Source organism: Ailuropoda melanoleuca, chromosome 4 (genome assembly GCF_002007445.2).
Source record: "Ailuropoda melanoleuca isolate Jingjing chromosome 4, ASM200744v2, whole genome shotgun sequence".
Classification (NCBI taxonomy): domain Eukaryota; kingdom Metazoa; phylum Chordata; class Mammalia; order Carnivora; family Ursidae; genus Ailuropoda; species Ailuropoda melanoleuca.
Genome location: NC_048221.1, coordinates 139571449 through 139595091, shown reverse-complemented (window position 1 = coordinate 139595091; position 23643 = coordinate 139571449). Strand labels below are relative to the sequence as shown.

At 44.5% G+C, this 23643-nt stretch overlaps 1 long non-coding RNA gene and 1 other non-coding gene across 2 annotated transcripts; both read left to right on the top strand.

Moving 5' to 3' along the window:
* Window positions 1–7504: 7504 nt before the first annotated feature.
* LOC117802066 lies at window positions 7505–18988 on the top strand. Its single transcript, XR_004625114.1, has 3 exons — window positions 7505–7597; window positions 15754–16265; window positions 18876–18988. It is a non-coding gene; the product is annotated as an uncharacterized LOC117802066 (long non-coding RNA).
* On the top strand, window positions 10401–10508 carry LOC117802086. Its single transcript, XR_004625146.1, has one exon. It is a non-coding gene; the product is annotated as a U6 spliceosomal RNA (small nuclear RNA).
* Window positions 18989–23643: the final 4655 nt, after the last annotated feature.

Here is a 23643-nt window from a genome sequence, read left to right as displayed (position 1 = left end):
GTAACCTCACTGCAGGTGGCTGAAGCCCCCACACCTTCTTTGGGGGGTGGAGCCTATGCTCCACGCTCACCCGTGTCTTTGAGTTGAGTGATTAAACCATGCTTCTGCCCTAATTTCTTCACTTTCTCTCAGTCCCCAGCCTGCGTTGTTGGGTCCTGATGCCCTGCTTGCTTTTGCTGGGCTGTTCCCTTGGGGGTCCTGCGCATGTTGACATCATAGTTGTATTCCTTCTGGCTGACCGACCTCGTGGGCCGCGAGCTTGCCCCTCCTATGTCTTTGAAAAACACCCGCTTCTGTGTAGCACTGCCTTATCACTCACATGCGGCCCACAGCATCATCTGGTGCCTCCATCTGACTGATCGGAAGCATCATCTGGGGAACTTTCCAAAAATAGATTCTATGACCCTATCTCGGTTGTCCTGATTTGAATGAAAGATGGACTGTGGGTATGTGCACATTTTTGGAATAACTTTCCAAGAGAACCCTATAATCAGCCAGGTTGGGGAGCTAGTCACTGAGGTCACCGTCTTTAGAATCTCCCTGCCTAAGCCTTGCTGTGGGTACAGCTGAAGGACGATACTGGGAAGAGCCTCATGGTCTGACCAACTATTGGACGAAAGACCTCAATACCTTGTCTGCTCGGTGAGCAGATGGCAAAGTCGGAAGGCTGTTCTGAAGGACTCAANTCATGGCTCTCTCTCCGATGTCTATGATCTCCCCTAGGGCAGGCAGGTGGGACACTGTTGGGGGTGGATTGAAACCAGGTAACCTCACTGCAGGTGGCTGAAGCCCCCACACCTTCTTTGGGGGGTGGAGCCTATGCTCCACGCTCACCTGTGTCTTTGAGTTGAGTGATTAAACCATGCTTCTGCCCTAATGTCTTCACTTTCTCTCAGTCCCCAGCCTGCGTTGTTGGGTCCTGATGCCCTGCTTGCTTTTGCTGGGCCGTTCCCTTGGGGGTCCTGCGCATGTTGACATCATAGTTATATTCCTTCTGGCTGACCGACCTCGTGGGCCGCGAGCTTGCCCCTCCTATGTCTTTGAAAAATGCCCACTTCTGTGTACCACTGCCTTATCACTCACATGCGGCCCACAGCATCATCTGGTGCCTCCATTTGACTGATTGGAAGCATCATCTGGGGAACTTTCCAAAAATAGATTCTATGACCCTATCTCGGTTCTGCTGATTTGAATGAAAGATGGACTGTGGGGATGTGCACATTTTTGGAATAACTTTCCAAGAGAACCCTATAATCAGCCAGGTTGGGGAGATAATCACTGAGGTCACCGTCTTTAGAATCTCCCTGCCTAAGCCTTGCTGTGGGTACAGCTGAAGGGCGATACTGGGAAGAGCCTCATGGTCTGACCAACTATTGAACGAAAGACCTCAATACCTTGTCTGCTCGGTGAGCAGATGGCAAAGTCGGAAGGCTGTTCTGAAGGACTCAAACACTGACCTGGTTTCTAGTCCAGGTTTAGGGAGGGGCGAACAATCACCCACCTCCAAAAGCTACCTCAGACCTGCCTGAAGGGCCTGGAACACTCTTCAGCTGAAACCCTGTATCCCACATTCATTTCTAACATATATCTTTGATCATTATCCAAGAATTATGTGAAAATATACTTGTTAAAAATAGCAATGCCCAGGTCTATAAAGGAGTTATTAGTAAACAGTCCCTTCCACATGGCAACTCTGGTCACTCCCTAAGTGAACCAGGTAACTTGCTGCACATTTCTACCCTTGTAGACCCCACTGTATACATGTGTGGGGAGAGAGACAAAGACAGAGGGAGACAGAGACGTGTGTAGCCATGGCAAGCTTCTCACTGCTTCCATGTCTTAGTTTCCTCATCCAGAGGGTTGATAGCGCACCTTCCTGATGCTGCTATGAGGAGAATTAAATGAGTTNTATTAGTAAACAGTCCCTTCCACATGGCAACTCTGGTCACTCCCTAAGTGAACCAGGTAACTTGCTGCACATTTCTACCCTTGTAGACCCCACTGTATACATGTGTGGGGAGAGAGACAAAGACAGAGGGAGACAGAGACGTGTGTAGCCATGGCAAGCTTCTCACTGCTTCCATGTCTTAGTTTCCTCATCCGGAGGGTTGATAGCGCACCTTCCTGATGCTGCTATAAGGAGAATTAAATGAGTTCATATTTGTAAAGCTCTCGGACCACTGTCTGGAAGACAGTAAGCCCTGTCTCTAACTGTGGTTAACCAGCAAACATGGGCATATACTTCCAACACGCGACAGATCCCAGGCCAACAGCTTGCAGTTTTTCGCTTAATATTATGTCTTGGAGAGGCGCCTGGGTGGCTCAGTAGATTAAGTGTCTGCCTTCGGCTCGGGTCATGATCTCAGGGTCCTGGAATCGAGCCCGGCATTGGGCTCAGTGGGGAGTCTGCTTCTCCCTATCATTCTCCCTCTGTGCTTTCCCTCTCTCACTCTCCCTTTCTATGTCTCAAATAAATAAATAAATAAAATATTTAAAAAAAAATCACATCTTGGAGCTCTTTCTGTCCTAGCACACACAGATACACCGTAATTTTATAACAGCCTCACAGTATTGTATAGATGGACTTTAATAATATCCTTCGATGGCCAACTGTGCTGTCTTTAAGGATCAGTGTCTTTAAAATACTGCGATCCATAATGAAAAAAATACACGTATTTGCATAAAGAGGGAAGAATTTGTAGAATAAAAAGTTTGAATGGTTGAGGGGCTCTGCAGATTTTCAGACTTGAGAGGTAATGACAAACGTCCACTCTGAGTCTGTCCCCATCTAGCCCCTCAGCAGCAGGGCATGAGGAGGCCCACTCCCTTCACAGTAACATGCTGGGTCTGGCAAACTTTGAAATCAAATCTGCGCCCATGGGCAGTATGGGCGGAGGCCTCATTCAGAACTCTGTTGCAGACAAGTCAGAATGCAGGTGCGGTCTTCCGTGCAGTGGTGGGAAGGACCGCCACCTGACCCCAAGGTTGCCGGGACATGAAGCATGACGCGGGCTGTGGCCAGGTCCCAGTGACAACAGTATTGGATACATACTAGGAATCCGTTCATTTTGTTTCTCTTCGTTCCATTCGAACCTTATTCCCAGCATTTAGTTATGAGTCTGGTAACCTCCCAGCATGGTGCTAAGATGAATAAGCCACACAATTGTATCCAAATGCCTGAGAAAAACAACCCTGTCTAATAAAGTTCTCAGGATTAGCATTTCTGTTTTGGAGACTGCCAAACCCAATGATTTCAGTGTTGGCATCACTATCAGTGATATCTTTTCCTGACAGTAATTATAATATTGAGCCAATTGCTTCTTGAGGACGGAGAGATAGAATCAGATATAGAAAATTGCACTGACTTCCCTTCCTATGCAAAAGCCCTTAGGGTCTATTATGGACGATTTACCGCAGTGGGCACTTCACTGGTCTCAGTGTGATGGACGGCTGGGGCTTGCGAAGGACTGACCGACTCGGAGCCCCACATTGCTGGCTCACACCCCCAGATCTGCACGGACAAGTTGACCACTGGAACATTCCCTTAATCTCCCGAGTTGTACTTTCCTCATTTATAAAACAAGCAAAGAACACACATGTCCAAGTGGTGGTGTGGAGGCTGACGAAACGGAAGCAGCAAGCACCGCGCTGAGTCTCAGGATAAACAGGGGAGGAACGTTACTCAGTCTTACACCTTAGTTACAGGCGCAGCTCAGGGTCTTGGGTGTCTTGCTCTAGGTCAGGTCACCAATCAGTGATGACACAGGGACAAGAACGCAGGACATCGAGCTTTTGGCAAAGAAGTGCTCCTACCACCGAGCTACTGGTGCTCAGAAACGCCGTTCTTCATGTGGAAACAGCAAGACTGGCAGGCACCTTTCTGGTCTCTGTTGTGAAGCTAACAGTTCAGGACAAACCACTCTTGCAGTTTCGGGACCAGATCATATTTTAGCATAATTATATTCATATAAAAATGTTAATGAAAGCAAACTGATAGTCCAAGTTCTAATAATTATATTACAATGAACTAAATACCCTAATCAAAACCAAATATGCTGGGGAAGACCTCCATCGGGTGAGGAAGACGCACGGTTCTCGTTTAAAAGCATAACCTTGGACCCGGAGGCACCTGTGTGATTGTGTGTCTGTGCCCCACTGGAGCTTTAGACCGACTAGAAGCAAGACCAGCTAATGAGACCTTGCTCTTTCTCTACAACTTTTCCTTTAAAACCCAGGTCGGAATTTTAAGTCAAAACCCTCCTCAGTGCTTCCCTGGGGGACCTGCCTCTTGGTGTTATAGCCAAACTGAACACTAGATGTCACTGTGTTGCAACAAAATTTGGATTTTGAATGCATTTTTATGTGGCTGTAAATAAGGTGTTCCTTAGGACCAAAAAAAAAAAAAAAAAAAAAAAAAAAGTGACCCGTCTTTGGAAAGGACCAGTCTTTCTCAATGGTCTCTCAAATAGTCATTTGGGCAAAGTATAAGGTTTATTTATCATCTATGGAGATTTCAAATAAATGCATGCATAAAATATGTGTGTATTTGACGTATCCGCAACTTCAATGGTTATATTCTAATATTCATTTTTTCCATGGCTTTGTGCCATAGGGTTGAGAGCAGTGTAGACTGAAATCTGTAAAGCAGTGATTCCTGGGCTCCGCTCTCAGCCCCAAGCCATCTCCTGACTCCCCACTTCTCACCTCAGACTCATTACCACTCATGTCTTCTCATCACTTGCTTCCCCATCTCCCCAGCCTCTTGTCAATGGCAGGGCCATAAAACCAGTTTCATGATGTAAAACATCGGGATGATTTTTGCCTTTTCTGCCCCTGAGTTGGGAAATTCAGCGAGTCTCCAGGACCTGACTTTCATTTCTAAAACCCTAAAGACCCTCTCCCTGCCTCAGTTCAGAAATGCATATTTTTAAGGATGTGCATTCTTGCAACATCAGTCTCCTAATGGGTTTCTCAAATTCAAGTTCTTCTGTCTTCATTTAAGGAAACAAAACAAAATAAAACAACATCCTCTATCTGAGCAGCAGATCCAGGCTCCCAGCACCTGTGACCTGGTCAGCCTGGTGGCAGCCTGGCCACTAGCCGGTTCCCTGATTGTCTTTGAGGACATTTTACATTTTATGCCCCTTGGCCTTTGTAGGCACTGCCGTCCCTGTCCAGAAAGTCTTTAGTTCTTTCTCCAGCTGGCCATTCTATTGTGCAAAACATTGGGCCAGTCCCTTCATCTGTGCATTCTTCATCAAAGCCCCCCCCTTTAATTTTTGCATCCCACATTCTAATTATTTCTTTATATTTCTATCTTCCCTTTAGCTCATGCACATGTCATAGGAAAGAATGGTGTCTCTCCCTCTTTGTTATCTTGACAATGCTCCATCAATGGTAGGGAAGTGAATGTATATAATACGTTCCTCTAACATATGAACATATAATATGTTCCTCTAATTTTGAATTTGTTAATTAGAATTTAACCAAATGAGGAAGTGGAGATTTCAGTGGAGGCACTAACAGATGGACAGATGTCATATTCCTGAACGAGGTGCAAGATCTTGAGGCTGGATTTCAGAAAGAAGAAGAGAAAACCTGTCCATATGACTCATCAGCCCTCACCCGTCTGATGATCTGAGGCGTTTAGAAGAAGCTGGAGTGGGGGCAAGATTGTTCTCGTGTGAGTTTTGATGTACCACGAAGAATGAGGGACATTCCCTTGTATTGCAAGTCAAAGAAAAGGTACTTAAGGGAAATGGCTGGGAAGCCTGGATATCTGTGGCTCCTATTTTGGCTGACACATTGCACTAGGCACTGGCTCCCTCCTGAAAGGCTCTGGGGCAGGGGTGCCAATGTGAAGGGGAGGCTGGCCCTCTGGGCAAAGGATGTGTGATCATTCTTCACAAGCCAGGCATGGGCTGTGAACAAGAAGGCAGATGTGTTAGACTCGCCACTGTCCTAGACCGCCCCTTCGAGGGGGGAAGAAGAATTGACCCAAGAGTTCCCCGATGCCTAGGTGCCGAGGAAGGAAATACAGTGGCCATCAGGAATGGCACACCCACTGTTAAGCTGCTCTCAGCTTCTTACCCACCCCACGCTATGCTCTGTGATGCCAGGGTTGGGCTGCAAACCCCCTTTCTCCTTTGCCAGGCAGGGCTCCTGAACCATTCTGTACAGGTGTTGGGGTGGGGTGACAGCAAGGCTGGAGGGGCGAGGGGCCCCATCCTCTCTCTTGCACAACTGTTCATGGCACTGTCTTACATGGGAGCTTGCTTCTCTCTGCAGTGTCTGTGGGGCAGAGCTTAATTTCAGTTTCTGGTTCTGTCCACATTTCTAGAACCAGCCCCAGCACTTTCTCCTTCTTCCACGGTCTGAGTCCTAGCTGCCTGGTGTCCTGCCTTCCAGCTCATGAACCATCAGCACCAGCGGGCAGCACCCTCCTCCCTGGCTGGGATCCAGCTCTCAGAGGGTCCTTCTCCCAGCCTCCACGTCCTCATAACCTGAACTCTTCCCTCTGTTGCCTGGACCCAGGGCAGGTGACCCTCACACCAACTACAGCTCTGGGACTCCAGTGTCCTTATTTGTCTTTAAGTTGTCTGATGCTTTTCTAGCCCATACCCTAGGTAAGTTCTCTCTGTTAAAACAACCAGCGAGTTTCTGCTGTCCTCTCTGCAGTCTGATTTTTGAAAAGGGAGCTACATTTCCACATCCAGAGCACTGCAGGTAAGGAGCCTCTAAGGCAAGGAGAGATTGTGAAGACACCTCAGGGGAGAGAGGGTCAGCTTTACAAACACCTGCTGTGCCAGAGTGAATTTGAGGAGTAGGAACCTTCATCCTCCCCCCCTTCCCAAATTCCCTACCCCTGAAGGGCCACCAGGTATTAGTGTCCAGCAGCATAAGAACCTGCAAGTGGGAGACCCGGCAGAGAAGGCTAAGAAGCCCACCAGGGCTGCAGGTCTAGCTGGGGATGATGCCTTAACTTCACCCACTTTCAGGGTTGGTTACTGCATGGGACTGGACCCAGCAATGATTTAACCACTGTATTTTTTTGTGATATCAAGTAACTTTTTTTTTTTTTTTTTTGGTTTTTACTTAAAAGGGACCCAAAAAATGTAAGAAAGACTGCCTTAAATTTCATGTAGAAACAAATGGAAGAACCATCCCACGGAGCAGTTTTGAGGGAACACAGGACACAAACAAGGCAGGCTCCATGATTGCAGTCGGAACTGCAGACAGGAGGTAAATGAACGGGCAACAATAGGGTAAGCTGCCCAGTACAGGCAAGCCTGTGGTTTTGCAGGAACCCTTAAGGGCACCGGCTCAGGTCGCCAGCAGGAAGGAAAGCAGATGCATTTTTCTTTTCTCCTTTGGCAGAATTACACTGTCCTGCTTAGGCCCAGCACCTGGGTCACAGGCTCTCAGAGATTAGGACTTCTATTGGAGAATTTACACGTAATTGCATTTGTCACTCACCTGCCTGTCTACAATTCAGAACTGGAAACTCCCCAGGTCAAAGATGGTGTATGCTCACCGTGTATTCCTAGCAGGTGGCAGAAGGTCTGACAAATGCCAGGTCCTTGATAGTTGCTAAGTGGTAAGTCTGTGGGACAAACGACCTTGGAGAAGGACTACCCGATTCTACGTGGGGGGCCTGGGGGTGGGGCTCAGGGCAATTTTAACAGTGACTGGGAAAGAGAGTGAGCTTGCTTTGGGGCCATCCAGGGAGGCAGGGGGACTAGGGGCGAAGACAGTTCCCTCCAGAACCCGAGAGGGCGGCGGCGGCTGGGCCTGGGGCAGGGACCCCGGGGGCGGCGGCGGGCCCGGGCTGCGTGCAGGGGGGAGGCCGGGGCCGTCGGGCGGGGGCCTCGGGCGCGAGCTGCGCCCAGGGCTGGATCTCCGCGTGCGCTGTCGCGGCTGCAGCCCCCGGGGCGGCCCCTCTCCCTGCCCTCCCTCCGGAACTGTTTTTCTGCCCTGCTCTCTGAAAGCCTTATTGATGGCTCAAAGTGAGCGCCTCAGCCCACGGTTTCCTCAGCCCCCAGAGCAGCTTGCATTTCCTCTGACGTGGCCTCTGTCTTCTGCCCTCCCCAGGAGCCCCGGGGTTTTTACATTTCAAATGCTCGACAGCTGGCCGAACTGCTGCTTCCGCCCGAAGAAGGGCCCTTTGCATTTCACAATGGCCGGCCAGTGGCGCCGGGCTATTTTCTCTCCAGCTGTGAGAGAGGCTTTTTCAAGTGACTGCGAGAAGCTGCTGTCCAGCTGCGGCCTCGCCCTCTCTCAGGCTCTGCATTCTAATCAGTGGCCGCTCACTGCCTCGTTTGTGGGGCTCACGCAGATGCACCCCCGCCCCCAGCCTGCCGAGCATCCCCAGAGCCCTTCCGCTGGCTCAGGCAGGTGAGCCGGGGACTGACGTCACCGCAGGTGTGCCCTCGCCTGTCCCGGCCCGCCTGGGTCGGTCTCCGTGCCCTCTGCAGTCCCAGCCCGCGGCTCCTGTCCTCCGCGGCACCCTGAGCCACAGGGCCTCTGGCCCACTGCTTACAGCCCGAATTCTGCGGTCCCTGGAGAGACACACTGGGCTTTCCTGCCAGGGGCAAATGAGCCTGCGCCAAGCGGGCGGGGGTCCCGATTCCGTCCACAGCTGGATGGCTTTTGGAGGAACCCAGCTTCTACCCTCACATCTGCTGCGCACTCCCCACTCAGTGCTGTTGTTCACTCTGCTCCCTATTTTGGAAAAACTTTGTGTCCTATACCATGATTGTCCCTGCCCGTGGAACCAATCCATCTTCTGGGTCCTGGTTTACACGGCCTTGCCCTCCAAAGGCTTCTCTTTGACTAGCCAAGGTGTCTCTCCACGGTATTTTGCTTCTCTTAAGAAAGAATAGCAAAGATTCACAATCACTAAGTTTTCACTTGCCAATTGCTCACGCCTTCCACACCTACTCATCTCATTTAATCCGTCAACATTGGAAAATAGTCATTTTCCACACCGAACTAAGGCCTAGACACTTGCCAGTGTTGGCCAGGCACCGCAGGGCCATGACTGGTGCCTGGCAGCCATGCGCCCTCCCCACGCTACTTAGGGCCACTGTCCTTCATTTGGCTGATCTCCCTCTTCCATCTAGAATCGCCCCGAGGACTGGACCCTGGTGTCATACATGCTTGTGGGCCTTGAAGTGCCTTTCCTCACAGACATGAAGGGATAGATGAAGGGACAGAAAAGGAATGACTGGAAATGTACTGAGCACCGACCCCCATGTCAGAAAATTTAGTCCAAGCTTCCATGGAGAATATCTGATGTAACCCACCCAGACATCTAGCAAGGACAGTCTTAATGTCTCCATTTTTTTATGGTAAATAATATTTGGGTTGTGCTGGAGAGTAGGAAGGGAAATGTATTAAAGCTCCTATTCCTCACTTCTTGCTACTTATATCGATCTATTTCATGGGCTGCTCTCAAAGTTGGTTTCTTCAAGGGAGGATGGACATGAACTGAATATAGCCTCCTTCCCTTTTTCATCTAGAATGATGCACTCCCAGACTAGAAGCCATAGCAGACTTTCTTTTATTTCAACATTGCTTTTCTGCATCTGAAACTTATTTACTCACCACAACTCAGTGAGACAATTATTGTTATCCTCAATTTACAAATGAGGAATCAAGAGAAAAGAATTAAAATATCTATTAAAACCAAAGAAGGACACAAACTCATTCTAGTACACTGGAGTCCTAGTCCTAAATTGGCCTAGTAACATGTAATACTTGGACCACATGGTATCTCCTTTCATAAATATAAATTAATTAAAAGCATTTAAAAATTAGTTTACACTTTAAAAGTCCAGATGCCTGTCTCTCTGACCAAATAACAGGTGATCTAGCAACACTGGGGCTCCATTTACTCATGGCAACAATCTGTTGATACCGATTAATTCCTGACCACTATATTTTAAGGTGAGCTCTCCTGTTTCTCAAACTGCATCTCTAGCCTGGTTTACTGATTTACAATATCTGTCAGGCCCCTGAAGGTATTGACTTTGCCTCAAAAAGCTTCAAGAAATGTCATTCCTGTCAGTGGAACAGTCTTGTGATATGCAAATAGTTGTCTTTAAGGGATGGTAACAAGGCCTCATTCAGTCAGAATCTGTAGCCCATGTCTCTCAAGCTCTGCATTCTGACATAGATTTCAAAGATCAAGCAGATTTTTACAGGGATCTAAGGATGCTTAAAGATAAAAAATTAATCAATTATTAGAAAACCACATAATCATTTCCATAGATTCAGATAACTAGATAAAATCCAGCTCTCTTTCATAGAAAAAAATCCTCAGGAGTTGAACTGATAGTCTTAGCCTTTGCAATATGAAAAGAAAAAAAGAAAACAAAGTTATTAGAATTTAAGTAACAGTGCTCACTTTCACAGCACATAGACTAAAACTGGAACAAATATAGAGAAGATGAGCATGGCTCCAGACCAAGGATGACATGCAAATTCACAAAGTGTTACATATATTTTTTAAAAAAAGATTTAAGTAAGAGACAAAATGCAATTCAATGCTCTTCAATGCAAATACAATATGTTTTTCATAGAAAATCCAATATAATCTATGAACCTTTAGTACTAATGAGCAACCTCACCTATTCAATTCACTTATTTGACAAATACGTATTCAGTGGGAGTGTGGCTATTCTTGGTATAGCAGATACAGCAGTGAGTAATACAGCAAGTCCTGCCCTTGTGCAGCTAATCTTTTAATTTAAAAATATTTACAGTATGTCTCACGATGTCATATGTTCTAGAGAACAATAAAGCACAATAGACTGATGTATTCTTTTAAACATATGTGGTGGTTAAGGAAGGCCTCAGTTTTGAGAGGACATCTGAGTAGAGCCCTGAAGGAAGTAAGAGATCTAGTGGCTAGCTGGGAGAGATCACTCCCGGCTGGGGGGACAATGAGCACAAATGTTCTAAGTGAGAAGCATGCTGGGCATGCTGATGCGTGCAAGGAAGTCAGTGAAGCTGCATGCGCCAATGGAAGTACGATGCCGGATGAGGTTGGGGAAGTAATATAGGGCCAGATGACATAATGCCTGTAGCTCCTTGAAAGATCTGGCTTTTACCCTGAGTGACATGGGGCTCCAGGAGGGTTTGAGGCAGAGTGTTGTCTTACAGGATCACCCTGTCTTCTCGGCTGAACTAGAAGGCAGTGAGTGCAGAAGCGGGACATCGGTTAGAGGTGACTGCAAAAACCAGGGAGAGAAAGGTCTGTGCCTTGGACCAGAAGTGACGCTGGAGGTGTGAAATATGAATAACTCCTGACTATTCTACAGGAGGAGATAACTGGCTTTGTAGTAGACTCAGTGTGGTACCTGAGCTTTTAATGTATAATCTGGAAGAATGGAACTTCCATTAACTAAGATCCTGAAGACTGCAGAAAGGAGTAGGTTTGGAGGAGGTGGGGAACCAGGAACTTGGTTTTGCACATATTCATTCTGAGGTATTGACGTGGTCAGTTTGGGCCAGGCTTATGCTCTGGTGACAAAAACAAATCTCAATGGTATAAATCACAAGTTTCTCACTGAGGCCATGTCCATCAATTCTCCAAGACAACTGCTTTTTATGCAATGACTTAGTGACATGGCTCTGCCTTTTCTACTCAGTCTTCACACTCAATGCTGAAGGGAACGGCGAGATTGGAAAAGTGGGCAGGGTCCTTGTATCATCTCAGCTTGTGGAGTGCAATGGATGCAGGGGTCTGGTGCCCAGAATTCCCCATGAGGTCTGAAGCATTCATTATCCTTGTTGTTGGAGAGTTCGGTACCAGTGGATCACCCTACGTGCCTCCCCATGGATTGTCTCCTATAAAAAGAGCCATCCAGCCCAGGGAATTATCCTCTCCCTAAAGTGGCCCACTTCCAGTGACAGTTGACATGGGGGAACACAGGCAGCTCTTGACTCAGTTTGGAACAACTCTGATGGTCCATCCCAGCTCCAGAAGCCCTCATGGGGTCAGCTAAGGCTCTGTTTTTATTGCATTGCAGTGAACTTTTCTCAATTCTCCCCTCCTCATTCCCCCCTTACAGGCGAGTCCCTGAAGGTCTGGTCCCAACAACCTTTTGCACCAAATCTCTGTGACTCAGCTTCCCAGGAAAACCTAGTACATGTAACATAGTCCTTATTTCCTCGATGAATAGTCACATTCTCCCACCTCAATGAAAGTGTTATGAGGTAGCTACACTTGTGGTGAGCGTAGTATAATGTACAACCCTGTCAAAATACTATAGTGTATACCTGAAACTGATGTGACATTGTGTGTCAACTATACTCAAAGATTCTTCTAAAAAAGCATTATGAGAAATACAGTGTGAGCCTCGAAGAGAGACACCATTGGTGAGCACTCAAAATACCCATCATCTATTCCTTTTAGACACCTAATAAGAGGTAGTAAGTGAACAAGTGGATATATAGAAAGTGGACTTTGGGGCTTACATCCAGACTGGAGACGGTAATCTTGAGTGATATTTAAAGACTCATATCAGATAACATCTCCTAATAATTGGGGCAGATAGAGAAGAGCAGAGGTGTGAGGACTGAGCTCCGGGCACATGAACATTTAGAAATCTAGGAGATGAGGAAGAACCAGGAGAGGAGACTGAGAAGTTGGAGATATGCCTGTACTATGTCTTAGGACTCCTCAAAAATTCTCACACTGTACACAAGGAAGTATGTTCACAAATGGACATTGAGCCATTTCTTTTTTTCTGTGGAGTAATGGAAACAACCCAAATATCCATCAACACAAGACAGGACAAATAATTTTAGCAAAATCATAAAATAGTATAGAATATAGCAGTTAGAATGGATGGAATTGAGTTGTATGCATTAATATGAATAAATCTCAAAAACATAATGTTGAGCAAAAACAGCAGATTTAATTATCATACATATGATATGAAGCCATTTATATGAAGTTTATTTTTTTTTAAGATTTATTTATTTGACAGAGAGAGAGAGTGCACAAGGACTGGCAGGCAGAGGGAGAAGCAGGCTCCCCGCTGAGCAGAGAGCCCGATGAGGGACTCCATCCCAGGATCCTGGGATCATGACCTAAGCTAAAGGCAGATGCTTAACCGACTGAGCCACCCAGGCACCCCTGAAGTTTAAAAACATTCCAAACAATACCATATATTGCAAATGGACACCCGCCTGTGTAGTAATAGTATGTCACACACGTGGGCAGCTGTGCATTCTGCAGTGGGGGACAGAATGGGAGTAAGTTTGCACTCTGATGTCTGTTACCCTCTGCTAATACTGTGAAGGCCTGAAATGTTTTATATAAAAAGATACCTTCCCATCTTGCTGTTATAAAGCACATAAAATATTACTACAATCAGGTTTTTAAAGTGTCTTTTGTAACAACTGCATGTAAAGAAATCAATAGCTGGGAACATTGATTTATTTGGCTTTTGCTAAAGCATCACCACCATAACAGCAGTGTGATAGTAACAATGAGTATAATAATAGCACACCACTGTGTTAGCCTACATTGTGACCAGAACCGTGCTGGGCCTTTCTTAGGCATCATTCTGCTCAATCCTCACCATGAGCCCAGAATAGAGACTATTATTACCCCTATGTTTCAGACGAGGAAACTGAGGCCTGGAGAGAATGAAGAAATCGTGCCTCACAGCTAAGAAGTGGCAGAACCAGAATTCGAAGTATCTTAGTTTGACTCCAAATTAACTCTTCGCACATGCAGTGCTCCGCTGTTTTCTCTGCCCAGTGTGAGGCTCAGAGCACATGTTCAGTTACTGCCTATAAATAGAAGTGAGCCAGAACTGGCAGGCTCGGAGAGGCCAGTAAGAACAGCGCTTATCTGGAGCCCATCTTGCTTCTCTCCTGTCCCAAGTGTTGAGCCGCAGAGTGGCAATATGGACATCACCAGATCTTCTTGCCCAAGTCCCCAGGGTGATGAATCCATTCCTGTTCTCCTCTCCCCATGCTGCATATTTCTTGGTAACAGAGGGTGTCACAATTCTCATGCTTCGTCTTCTGGGGAAACGAATTTAATTCAATTGAACTGAATTTAAAATCACAGATGGGAATGACCTCCGAGAAATTTGTTTCAATCCCCTCAATTTACAGATTTACAGGAAGAGGCCAAAGAAATTAAGAGCCTTCCTCATGATGAGAAGCTTCCTTCACGAAAGGAGCCCCGGGGTTCTGGACTCCATTGGCTCAGTAGAATCACCTGGTAAACTTTAAACAATTCTGCTACCCTGGTCACACAGCCAGACCCTCTGATTCAGCTGGTCTGCGGTGGGACTTGGCATTGGCGGCTGCTTCATCTCCCCAGGTATTTCTGATGTGAAGCCGTGGCTGAGAACCCCTGCGTTATGCTTCCTTCCCCTGGCACGCTGTCAGAGGCTCATCTTTGATCTTGCTGGCCGGGAAGCTGTGACGGGGGCCATGCTTCTCATTTTGCCAATAGGAAAGGGATGGGTCGGGAACAAATTGAGTAGCGTTTGCTTTTCAAAACCTTCCTGAGGTCCACAGGAGATTCTGTCCTGTACTTTTCGTCCACATAGAGGTCTTCCGTTATGTTAGTTTCTTCTTTAGTGCATTTTGTTAAGAAGTAGAGAAAGGGATAAAGCACTCTTTTTAGCAGCTACAAATGGAATGTATTTGAAAATAATGGCGGTTCAGAATTTTAAGGTTTGTATTTAGTTCTATTTCAGAAATACACACAAGCCTAACTTCAGTTACTATAATGTCTGTTTTATTTAAAGCAGGGTTATCAAACTTTCTGTAAAGGGCAGATAGTAAATATTTTATTGATGTGTGTGTTGCAACTACTCAACTCTCCCTTTGTAGCAAGAAGAACTTCCACAGATGAGACATAAAGAGGAGGGCGTGGTTGTGTTCCAATAAAAGTTTATTTAGAAAAACAAGGGTGGGCTGAGTTGGCTCACCACCAACCTCTAAAGTATCAGATTGAAAGAGATAATGTCTGGTGATGGTCCAACTCTTACGAAAGCCAAAATATAATTAAAAAGCATTTCTTAGATCATGGAGGATTTCTGAAATTAAGAGAAAATTCTCCAATGTTGTTTTAATATTCTACTCGTCGATCCAAAGTTTTGTAAGACCCCAATAAAAAGAAGCACAGTCTTTGTTCCAGTACCTTTTAAGTACCTTTGCACCTTTTGAGCACATCCTTCCTTCGGTACGATTTATAAATGTTTCTCTTTTTCATCTTCATAAAGTTTAAAAAAAAATAGCAGAAGTAGGCTGCTAAACTCCAGAGCAGTCAAATAATTACTTGGAAAATGGAAAGGCAGTGAACACCAGTCATTTCATGATTTCAATTTTATGACTGCTTCATTACAGAACATACATGCATAAAACTCTCAATAGACCTGCATCATCTGAACCATAGCTTTCGGTTTCAGCCCCAACCACTGCCACTTACGAAAGCCTGGCCTTGCTTGAATTAGGTCTTCGAACAAACCTAGGAAAGTAGTTGCTAGAACAAAGAGAATTCTTGGTGTGTTCTAAGCATTGCTCTAAGACGTTGGAAGGAAGGGAAATGCCTTCCTCTTGCTATTCCTTCAGCTTCTAGACACCTCTCTAAATTCTAAGAGCATCTCAGGGCTACATGGAGCTCTTTAGGAGTAGGATAAGGTAGTCTTAGAATCCTGTTATGACCTTCCACTGCAACCCAGCAATCACTAAAATGACTATTCACATGTATACCAGGGCCACCATCAAAAGGCAAAGGAGCAAAGAGCCCGAACTACCCAGAAGGAATTATCGGGAAGCATTCCACATGAAATGCAATGTTCAAGGCATGAAAAAGATTGCTCCAAAATATACTACCCCCTTTGAGGATCTGGGGGGAGCCAGCCACCGACTCACTCAACCACCATAGGCCAGAAGCAGATAAAAAATGGAAGCTGCAACGTCATCTGGTGGAATTTGTGAACAGACCGGACCAGACTTCTGGACACTCTCCTGAGCAAGCGAGCAGACCTTTGCACTCTGGGCTACATGTCTTGCCCTTGGCTCCTTGTTGTCACTTCTGTTTACATCGTGGCAATTTTCATTTGTGTTTTCTCTTCTGGTGGTTTTTAACGAACAGAAGTTGAGGGATATTTATTTTCAGAGAAAAGTTGTTTTTATAATTAAACCCTTTCTTTCACCCTCTCAGTTAGGCGGTAGAAGTGCACGATTAAATGAAGTGAAGCTGTGGTTTGATGCACAGATGACGGGTAAGCCAGAGGCCTCGACTCGTGCAAACCTGGGTTTTAATCTAGTTTTGTCTCTTACTGAATATATGACTTTTGAAGGTTAATTTAATTCTCTAAGCCTTGGCTTCCTCTTCCAAAATTTGGGAATATTAGCACATAGCTCAAGATTGTTGTGTAGCAGTCAGGCAAAATGGGTAATGTGCTTAGGCCCCGGCACACCGTAGTCACTCAGTAAATGAAGAGATAGTGATGATGATGACGATGATGATGGCGACCATGGCAGTGACCTATCCTTCTAAGAAGTGAAGTCATCCTGTGTAGCATAAATGCACAATGATAAGGATAGGATAGATTGGCAAAGACACAATCATTTCTGAGTCTCTTTTTCATCAAATAGTTTCAGAATGTGGTTTAGGGTGACTTTCTTGAATGACAGACTCCACAAGCATATTCAAAGTAAAGAATGTCAAAAAGCCTACCTTAAAGCTAAATATAGGTAATTGTGCTTCGCATAATCTCAGTGTTTTCTCACTTCCTTCCCATTCTAAAGTCATGGATTGTCAAGAATCAAATGTCAAACCAATTTATTGAATTCTCTGGCAGCAGGAGGAAAAGGTTTTATAATTTGGGTGTTGCTTTAGTCCCAGGAAGTCAACCAGCCGGCCACGAACCCTTGGTTATATCATTTATATCGCTTTTAACGTCCCTGAGTGGTTCAGTCAACAACTCCAGAGAAATGAACCATACTCTGAAATATCCACTTCCTGTGAACTGTACACTGTCCCATCTCTACGTCAGTGCTGCTGAGCACTAAGATAACTATGTTGGTTTTAAAGGAAATACTCTCTACTTTATGGCAGTAGAAAGGGTTTCATAATTAGTGGTATTTTCCAACAACAACCTTTATTCACTTATTCTTTTATTACACATTATTTTTGAGATTCTGCTATGTGCCAGATGCCCTGACAGGCATGAGGGAGGAGCTGGGAAATAGGCTGAGGTTCCCATTTCATACACTAGTACTAGTACTTGAGGAGTAGGGATAATATAAGGAACCTACTCAGCTCATTGTTTCAATAGTTGGCTTTTAACACGTGGTAGGTCTTATTAGTGTTAGAAAGACTCCTTGCTCAAGGAATCTTTGACTCTCTAAGCTCTAACATCTACCCACCTTGACACAAAACAACAGGTGAGGGAAAGAGGAGGAAAAATCTGAAAGTAAAGGGAATAATGTTCAGGTATGGTCAAGATTGAGAAAACATGCTGTGGGAGTACAGATATTAGAAACAGACCCAGAACGGGGATACACATGTTACAGCATTCCTCTTGTGTCTTCTCCCTGGACTGAAAACTCTTCTGGACAAGGGATTAATTGCACAATCATTGATGAGGAGAGGGGCTGAAAGAAGACTGGAGAGTAGGTAGTGTGACACTTCTCACCAAACTTTCAGCTCAGCTCCATGGGCTCACCTAAGTGCAAGGGATCCTGATAAATGTAGTCTGTGTGTGTGTGTGTGTTGAATTACTCTGTGGAGAAAAACTGCCCTGGGGAACTGCCAACTTCTAGCAGAATATTCATGACTGAGAAGAGCAAACATTTAGTTAACCTTTTAAGAGACAGGGTCTCTTACAACAGCATATTCTATCTTAACTAATCAAATGTCCACGCAATATTTTTGAAAGTGTTAACTATATTACTTTACATTATTAATTAATATGAGTTTACATTTCTGCAGGGTCGTAGAGCTTGCATCAGGCTTTCCTAATATTTAGCTTATGCAACTTGTACAAAAATATAATTGTGGGTGCAGATACTTTTGAGATGTGTTCTACAATTTTACTCAACATTTATGAATTAATAGCATTTTACTTTCTGAGTTAGCGTATCTTCTCTTTGTGGGATGTTCATGCCTGAGCCTATATGTTTTGCCCTATTACTGCTTTTCATGCTCTTTTATGTGATTTTAGTAGGCAAGATCTAAATTTAGTTTTATTTGTCAAAGTAAATTGTCTCAGAATGAGAACTCCAGAATCTCCCTTCTGAGTAAGCTATTTAATATTTAACTCTCAACCTACAGAATGTACAGTCTTTATTTTCCATCAGAAATATCCCTTCCAGAGTAATTCAGATTACTTCCCATCCTCTCGGTTTTAAGAGTGGTTCTGCGGCAATCCTTGGCTTCTCTAGGTTTTCCTTCACTTAATCTGTCTTTCTTTTCCTCACTTTCTACCTACATAGCACTTAACCCTGACTTGATGGCCACAGGGAAATTATAAATTCCAACAGGCAGGTAACTGAGTTGATACTGAGGACCCTGTATCTTAGTCCCACCCGCTGATAGCCCCATGTCCAATTCAGCAGAAGGCAGGTCAAGGTCTACATTCCACTCATTTCTTTACTAAAATTATAGAACTAAGTTGATTATCAACTAAGATTTCTCAAATTCTCTGCTTATAATCAATATTTACAGCCTTGGGGAACTGAAAATCCGTTCAAATCTTGTAATCAAGTACCAAAAAAAATTCATAGTTAACATAAATTCAGTATATACTATGAGCTGCTCTACACGCCATGCACCTTAATACATCACCTCGCTAAACAAATTATCTTATTACTCTCCTTTCATACAGGGGGAACTGAGGCTTGGAGAGGAGAGAAGCATGTTCAAGGTCATTCATGGAGTAAACAGTGAAACAGACAGTTGAATCTAAGTATGTTTGATTCCAGAGCCTCAGCACTTGACCCTTATACTCTGCTGTAAGCAAATACGAACGGCTGTTATGTAGGCCCTGGGGGAAACTGATAAAATTAACAATTCTCATCAGAAGCTAGGTCATGTGTTCTGTCCTTTCCTGGAGCCTCTTTTGTACAGGCATTGGTGGTCTCTCCTTATATGACTTGTCACTGGTCCAGCAGGCCCTAAGCATCAGAGATCTCTGCAGCTGACAGTCCAACTCACCGCCCTTCTGGAGATTCAGTTGGTGAGGAAAGTGTGATCCCATGTGGACTCAGCTTATTATCCACACCCAACAGGCAGCATGAGCCTCACGTCTGCATCTATTCCACTTGTCCCCCAAGGCTTGTGGGTCATGCGGAGGTGGGCCCAGGTGCACGCTGTGCACACCTGGGTCTGTGTCGCAGCTAAGAAACACTGGGTGCAGGAAATCTCAGTCGTGGAAGGGGCTTCTTGCAAACCTGCCCAACTTTGCCCCCAAGGGACATATTAGCTTTATTATCCTTCTCAGAAAGCAAGTCTGCCCTTTGCCCTGGAGACAGACACTCACTTTCATGGGTGCTACTTAAATGTTTTTGAGACATGGTCTGAGATGCATGAAGATGCCATGAACTAATTTCTGATCACTTAAAGGACAAAATGTGCCCAGAAGCACACTATTCTCATGCATGTGTCCGTCTGCTCGGTTGTCATACGCATCTGCATGGATCAAGCTTCCCTCCTCAGCCAGGAATGATGAGACAACGTGGAGAATGAGTGGGCATGTTACGTCCCCACAGTCCTCCAGAAGGCTTGTCTTCTGGAGCATCTGGTCTGAGTGTAAATTGGTATAATCCATTTGGAAAATATTTTGTAATATGAACAAAGAGACAGAAGTGTATTGATACACACTGAACAGAAATTCCAGGTCTAGGAATCAATCCCAAATGAATAATCCAAAAACACTAGGAAAATTTACATAAAGAGATTATTTATAATAACAGAATGGAGATCATAACCTAAGGAATAGGAGAATAGATAAATTATGGTGCATTTTTGGATGAAATATTATCTTTATTTAAAATGATGGCTATGGAATTCTAATAAGAAAACATCTGTGACATAATTATTTATGGGAAAATTAATGTTAAAACTAGGTACATAATATGAGTACAAATGTGGTGAAATGCCCACTCTTAAGAGAAAAAATCTAGAAGAAAATCCACTGAAGATTTGCTAGGCACTCATGGAATTAGACTAGTGGAAGCAAGAATGATTTTTTTTTTCTCTTCACTATTCTCCAAAAATTTTAGACACATGGTTAGGTCTTTTTAAACGGAAAATATGTATAAGGTTAAAAAGATAGTATAATGATATATTAGTGTTATCAATTAAATATTAATCTCTAGATTTAAATCGGAAACAATCAAATATCAAGCATTTTTATTCTTTCTAAGGTTAAGTCCTTTCATTGGTTAAGTTTATTAATTAGACTCTCTTCCTTAAGACCAAGCATGAATGGTGTAGGGACAGACCACCTGCCCACTGTTGGGTGGAGACACCCTTCATGGGACAGGGCTTGACTTTTCTTTCCCTGGATTCCTCCCTTAATCTGGAAGAACACCCCCCCCCAACCAAAGGATAAAATGCTAACGCTTACAAGTACATCAGCGTCCTTAGACATTAGGATTAGCTCCTACTCAACTCTCTGGACCCACCCACCATTAAGCACTTCCTACTTTCCTCCCATCCCCATTACTACATCATACCCTGAACTGGACCTACCGGGATTCTTTAAACTCTTAGAATGTTCTAGGCTCTTTGCCTCCAGACCTCCCACCTGCTATCTGGTCTACCTGGAGCTCTGCCCTCCCAACTCACTTTCACCAAACTAAGTCCCATGAATGATTAGAATCGTTTTCTCTAAGAAGCCTATAGAAGCTGCTAAGTCTGGATCTGGTGCCCTGCTCAGCTCCCTTAGCACCACTGTTCTGGGGCTCCTCACCCTCTGCGTGCTGACAAATGCTTTCAAGAGGCCAGGAGATTTTCACTGGGGACTATCCTGGAAAATGCCAAAATTTGATTCAAGAGGTAACACTTACCACCCATATGTCACTTCAAATTGTTGAGGCTAGGGAATGCAGTTTGAGGATCTGGCTTCTATTGTTTTGTGATTTCATAAAAGCCCTGTTTATGTCCTATGTAACATTTATTTTAAGAAAAGACTTGATCTTGGATGTTGCAGTGTCAGATGGACTTCACACTGAGCAGGTCGTGGGGGGAGCCCCCAGAGCATGCGGACAGAGTGCTCACACATGGAGTTTTCAGGGGGAAGGGAATAATCTAAATCCAAGACACATCTGGTGGTTCCCATGTGAAAGGAATTAGATCGCTACTTTCTGAACCTGAGACATACAGTTACCAGCTATGCACTTGCTTTCCTTTCTATTTAAATCACTTTACTGTAATGTGTTTCGATTTCCGATCTAAGTTATTGTCTCATACTACTTAGGTAAACTTTCTTGTTTTATATATTTTTTTTCTTAGAAATAAACTTCTCCCAATATCAAGTGTTAAATTAGCTCAACTTCTAGCTGAGGTGATGGGGGGTTTTTGACAAATCCCTGAAGTATTTATTTTAAACTATTAAAAAAATCCACCCTGGGGCGCCTGGGTGGCTCAGTCACTTAAGCAGTTAAGTGACTTTTGGCTCAGGTCATGCTCTCAGGGTCCTGGGATCCAGTCCCACAGCAGGCTCCCTGCTCAGGGAGGAGTCTGCTCCTTCCTCTCCCTCTGCCCCTCCCCCATCCCCCCTGCTCATGTGTGCTCTCTCTCTCAAATAAATAAATAAAATCTTTAAAACAAGTCCACCCTGAAGTTACGCCTCTGAGTGAACAGAATGAATTCTCTGAGTGAACAGTTAGTCACAGGACCTAGCACTTCTTCTGCGTGGGTGATTCACAGCCTAAGGGGCGGGAAGGAAGGAAACACTTGCTTTCTTATCTAAGTGTCACGACCCTTCTCATATCCTGACTTCCTCCTTCACTTGGCTGAGGATTTCTGACCCTTCCCATCGGGAATACATCATGTCTTACAGATAAACTGGATGGAACAAGGTATAATCTAAATCTATTTTCAAATGGAGAATTAGGTGAAATCATTGATAGTTTAAAACATATTTTAGATGAATCCTATTAAATTGACAAAGATTTTCTAAAGTTTTTCTCCAGACTAAAATATCTGTAGGGACATTTTAGATTAGAAAAAAGATAGACACTATAAAAAAAACTTCATTTTCTGTTGGAGATTTTTTTTTAAAAAGATTTATCTATATATTTGAGGGGGGAGAGGGGCTGAGAGGGAGGGAGAGAGAGCCCCAAGCAGACTCCCTGCTGTGTGCAAAGCCAAAGGGTGGGGGTGGGGGAATCTTTCCCATGACCCTGAGATCACGACATGAGCTGAAACCAAGAGCTGGACACTCAATGGACTGAGCCATTAGGCTCCTCTGTGATGGAGATTTTTAAAAGATCTTTTTGTTTTTTATTTCATATCACCATTTTTTTTTTCAAAGATTACCCATTACCATGGGCTCCTATTCTTTGGAATTTGCAAGGAACTCAGCTGGGAGGTTTTCAGGCCTTATCTTACCCAACTGACAAGTTCACCTGCTACACAACATCCTCAGACCCGGCAAGCCCAGGGATACATAGTTTTCTCTTTGAACCCATTTTCTTAATAAAGAAATAAGTAGTGGGGCTGCCCTCCTTGTCAAAGTCCAGGACTACAATCCTAGTGGTGGAAATGGAAGATTACTTGTAGCCTGCTCTTATGTAGAGTCCTGTCTGGTACACACAAAAGAAACATTTCCAAGGTCTTAGGTGTTTAATGCTACAAACCATGTGGAGATTACAAAGGAAAGGAGCCACAAATATTTTTGACCAATATGGTGACTATAGTGCGTTTCCCAAGGGACTGTCTGCAAATGTACCTGAGCTAGAAATGCTCTAAGGCTAGTCACACAGGGTACATCAATGGTTATTTCATCAGAGAGAGCCTGGCCACTGGGTATCCGAGGGAACGGTGTTCTGCCCACCATCTTCCCTGCCCATGGCTGAGAAAGGGCAGGAAGGGCTTTTGCTCACATGAGTGATCTGAGCTGAAGAAGCTAAGCTACCTTCTAGAATAGAATCCATATTGGCACGTCAATCATTTCTGTGTGTGTGTTTTCTTTTTGTTGCATTTTCTCCCTTCTGAAGAAACTTGCCATGCGGTATTTAAGGTGACCTAACTCTCAACGAGAACATTCAGTGTGGTTTATCTTTCCACCCACGTGCAACTCGCCTTGCAGACTTGACAGGGATAGATCAGCCCCACGGAGGAGCAAACAAAAAACCAAAAATACCCTCCTCCAAAAAATACCCCACGGTGTGAAACTCTTTCTGAGAAAGAGTGGCCTGTTTCCTTAAAGTAGAAAAAAAATAACAAAAATAGATTTTTCTTGAGACTCTTGTTTACTCAGATGATACCAATTCTGTTTCTAGCACAACACGACTGTTGCTACCCAGAGATTTTTAGAAAGTCAGATGGATGTGAATGCAGTGGAGTTTTGCCGTGAGTGAGTTGTGCTTCTCACATCTCTTATTAGAAGGTAAATGCATAATTATATGGCACACTCATATAAGAGC